Genomic DNA, 5564 nt, shown 5'->3' on the forward strand with positions numbered 1-5564 from the left:
CGATACTGCACTGAACAACACGATACCGCACTGAGAAACACGATACCGCACTGAACAACACGATACCGCACTGAACAACACCATGCCGCACTGAACACCATGCCACACTGAACAACACCATCCCGCACTGAACAACACCATGCCGCACTAAACAACACCATGCCGCACTGAACAACACCATGCCTCACTGAACGACACCATGCCGCACTGAAAGACACCATGCCGCACTGAACGACACCATGCCGCACTGAAAGACACCATCCCGCACTGAACACCATGCCGCACTGAACAACACCATCCTGCACTGAACAACACCATCCCGCACTGAACAACACCATGCCGCACTGAACAACATTATGCCGCACTGAACATTATGCCGCACTGAACAACACCATGCCGCACTGAACAACACCATGCCGCACTGAACAACATTATGCCGCACTGAACAACACCATGCCGCACTGAACAACACCATGCCGCACTGAACAACACCATGCCGCACTGAACAACACCATGCCGCACTGAACAACATTATGCCGCACTGAACAACACCATGCCGCACTGAACAACACCATCCTGCACTGAACAACACCATTCCGCATTGAACACCATGCCGCACTGAACAACACCATCCCGCACTGAACAACACCATCCCGCACTGAACAACACCATGCCGCACTGAACAACATTATGCCGCACTGAACAACATTATGCCGCACTGAACAACACCATGCCGCACTGAACAACACCATGCCGCACTGAACAACACCATGCCGCACTGAACAACATTATAACGCACTGAACAACACCATCCCGCACTGAACAACACCATGCCGCACTAAACAACATTATGCCGCACTGAACAACATTATGCCGAAATGAACAACACCATGCCGCACTGAACAACACCATGCCGCACTGAACAACACCATGCCGCACTGAACAACACCATGCCGCACTGAACAACACGATCCCGCATTGAACACATCCCGCACTGAACAACACCATGCCGCACTGAACAACACCATGCCGCACTGAACAACACCATGCCGCACTGAACAACACCATGCCGCACTGAACAACACCATTCCGCACTGAACAACACCATGCCGCACTGAACAACATTATGCTGCACTGAACAACACCATGCCGCACTGAACAACACCATGCCGCACTGAAAAACACGATCCCGCATTGAACAACACCATGCTGCACTGAACAACACCATCCCGAACTGAACAACACCATGCCGCATTGAACAACACCATGCCGCACTGAACAACATTATGGCGCACTGAACAACACCATCCCGCACTGAACAACACCATGCCGCACTGAACAACACCATGCCGCACTGAACAACACCATGCCGCAATGAACAACACCATCCCGCACTGAACAACACCATGCCGCACTGAGCAACACCATGCCGCACTGAACAACACCATCCCGCACTGAACAACACCATGCCGCACTGAACAACACCATGCCGCACTGAACAACACCATGCCGCACTGAACAACACCATGCCGCATTGAACAACACAACACCATGCCGCACTGAACAACATTATGGCGCACTGAACAACACCATCCCGCACTGAACAACACCATGCCGCACTGAACAACACCATGCCGCACTGAACAACACCATGCCGCAATGAACAACACCATCCCGCACTGAACAACACCATGCCGCACTGAGCAACACCATGCCGCACTGAACAACACCATCCCGCACTGAACAACACCATGCCGCACTGAACAACACCATTCCGCACTGAAAAACACCATGCCGCACTGAACAACACCATGCCGCATTGAACAACACCATGCCGCATTGAACAACACCATGCCGCGCTGAACAACACCATGCCGCATTGAACAACACCATGCCGCACTGAACAACACCATCCTGCACTGAACAACACCATCCCGCACTGAACAACACCATGCCGCATTGAACAACACCATCCTGCACTGAACAACACCATCCTGCACTGAACAACACCATGCCGCACTGAACAACACCATGCCGCACTGAACAACACCATGCCGCACTGAACAACACCATGCCGCACTGAACAACATTATGCCGCACTGAACAACATTATGTCGCACTGAACAACACCATGCCGCACTGAACAACACCATGCTGCACTGAACAACATTATGCCGCACTGAAAAACACCATGCCGCACTGAACAACACCATCCCGCACTGAACAACACCATGCCGCATTGAACAACACCATGCCGCACTGAACAACACCATGCTGCACTGAACAACATTATGCTGCACTGAACAACACGATCCTGCATTGAACAACACCATGCCGCACTGAACAGCACCATCCTGCACTGAACAACACCATCCTGCACTGAACAACACCACCCCGCACTGAACAACACCATCCCGCATTGAACAACACCATCCCGCACTGAACAACACCATGCCGCACTGAACAACACCATTCCGCACTGAACAACACCATGCCGCACTGAACAACATCATGCCGCACTGAACAACACCATGCCGCACTGAACAACACCATGCCGCACTGAACAACACGATCCTGCATTGAACAACACCATCCTTCACTGAACAACACCATGCCGCACTGAACAACACCATGCCGCACTGAACAACACCATTCCGCACTGAACAACACCATGCCGCACTGAACAACACCATCCTGCACTGAACAACACCATCCCGCACTGAACAACACCATGCCGCATTGAACAACACCATGCCGCACTGAACAACACCATCCTGCACTGAACAACACCATGCCGCACTGAACAACACCATGCCGCACTGAACAACACCATGCCGCACTGAACAACATTATGCCGCACTGAACAACATTATGCCGCACTGAACAACATTATGTCGCATTATGTTAGAATAATAAACAAATCTGATTACCTTGAACATAATAACAAGCTAAGTGTTTAATATGTCCTATGAAGTCGAAATTGGGCACCGTCATGTGGTGAAATTTGGAATTGCATCACATCCAATTTTGCCTGGGAACAAACAGATTACATAAATCTTAGTTTTGAATAAGCCACTCCTTCTCAAACAAGTAAACTCTGCCCATTTCGCGCAGTAGATGTTCTGTTAATATCTAGTATTTATACAAAGTCATAATTTAAATTGCTTTCAACCTTCATTCATCGGTTCAACCAACATTACTCGCTCTTATTACCAACTTGTATTGATTTAACTAAGCGTTTAATACTTCCTATCAGGTCTCAAGGCAAGATTTGGCAAAATACAATTTCAGCAAATCCAATTTTGCCAGGGAACAAAAATAGATTAAATAAACTAAATAAGTCTTCTTCCCATTAAATAAATCAGAAAAGTCTGTCTTGTAACCAGTCCTCTTCAAACAAGTAAAGTCTGCCCATTTTGTGCCGTAGATTTTGTGTCTATGCCTAGTATTTAAACAAAATCATAATTTAAACGACTTCTTTCCTTCATTCACTTTGGAAATTTGGAATTGCAGCAAATCGAATTTTGCCAGGGAACAAAAATAGATCAATTAAACTAAATAAGTCTTCTTCCCATTAAATAAATTAAAAAAGTCTGTCTTGTAACCAGTCCTTTTCAAACAAGTAAAGTCTGCCCATTTTGTGCCGTCGATTTTGTGTTAATGCCTAGTATTCATACAAAATCATAATTTAAAGGACTTCATTCCTTCATTCACTTTGGAAATTTGGAATTGCAGCACATCAAATTTTGCCTGGGAAGAAAAGTAGATTAAATAAATTTAATAAGTCTTACTACTTCCCATTAAATAAATTAAATACGTCTTACTTGTTCCCACTCCTTTTCAAAAAAGTAGTTTAAAACGAGGTCCCTTCACTCAACCTTTAACCCTATTTATTCACCTTCTAGGCTAAGTGTTAAAGGCTAAGTGTTAAAGGCTAAGTGTTAAAGGCTAAGTGTTAAAGGCTAAGTGTTAGAGGCTAAGTGCCAGAGGCTAGGCGCCAGAGGCGAGTTTTTGTGGGCTGAAGTTTTAGTGGGGTTAGTGTGAATACAATCCAAAAGAATACAACAGAATACAATACAATAGAATATAATACATAGATTAAATTCAATAGCTCTTACTACTTCCCATTAAATAAATTAAATACGTCTTACTTGTTCCCAATCCTTTTCAAAAAAGTAGTTTAAAACGAGGGCCCTTCACTCAACCTTTAACCTCAACCCCGCACGTCACATTGTGTTGTATCTGTGAATGTTGGTTGTGGCCAAATGATAGTTTTCTTTCATTCGTTTAGGTTCCACGGTGTTTGTTGGCTATGTTTTCCACTGTCAGAAGGATGAAAATACAAAGTACAACGCTTGGACGTGGGCGAAGATGTCACCGGTGAGTCCTTCCTTCCTATTTATTTACCTTCTAGATGCTAGAGGCTAAGTGTTAGAGGCTAAGTGTTAGAGGCTAAGTGTTAAAGGCAACACAATACGAACAACACAACACAATACGAACAACTCAACACAATATGAACAACACAACACAATACGAACAACACAACACAATACGAACAACACAACACAATACGAACAACACAACACATTACGAACAACACAACACAATACGAACAACACAACGATACTGCACTGAACAACACGATACCGCACTGAGAAACACGATACCGCACTGAACAACACGATACCGCACTGAACAACACCATGCCGCACTGAACACCATGCCACACTGAACAACACCATCCCGCACTGAACAACACCATGCCGCACTAAACAACACCATGCCGCACTGAACAACACCATGCCTCACTGAACGACACCATGCCGCACTGAAAGACACCATGCCGCACTGAACGACACCATGCCGCACTGAAAGACACCATCCCGCACTGAACACCATGCCGCACTGAACAACACCATCCTGCACTGAACAACACCATCCCGCACTGAACAACACCATGCCGCACTGAACAACATTATGCCGCACTGAACATTATGCCGCACTGAACAACACCATGCCGCACTGAACAACACCATGCCGCACTGAACAACATTATGCCGCACTGAACAACACCATGCCGCACTGAACAACACCATGCCGCACTGAACAACACCATGCCGCACTGAACAACACCATGCCGCACTGAACAACATTATGCCGCACTGAACAACACCATGCCGCACTGAACAACACCATCCTGCACTGAACAACACCATTCCGCATTGAACACCATGCCGCACTGAACAACACCATCCCGCACTGAACAACACCATCCCGCACTGAACAACACCATGCCGCACTGAACAACATTATGCCGCACTGAACAACATTATGCCGCACTGAACAACACCATGCCGCACTGAACAACACCATGCCGCACTGAACAACACCATGCCGCACTGAACAACATTATAACGCACTGAACAACACCATCCCGCACTGAACAACACCATGCCGCACTAAACAACATTATGCCGCACTGAACAACATTATGCCGAAATGAACAACACCATGCCGCACTGAACAACACCATGCCGCACTGAACAACACCATGCCGCACTGAA

The sequence above is a fragment of the Syngnathus floridae genome, chromosome 7 (assembly GCF_059516105.1).
Source record: "Syngnathus floridae isolate MCC-2025c chromosome 7, RoL_Sflo_1.0, whole genome shotgun sequence".
Lineage (NCBI taxonomy): Eukaryota > Metazoa > Chordata > Actinopteri > Syngnathiformes > Syngnathidae > Syngnathus > Syngnathus floridae.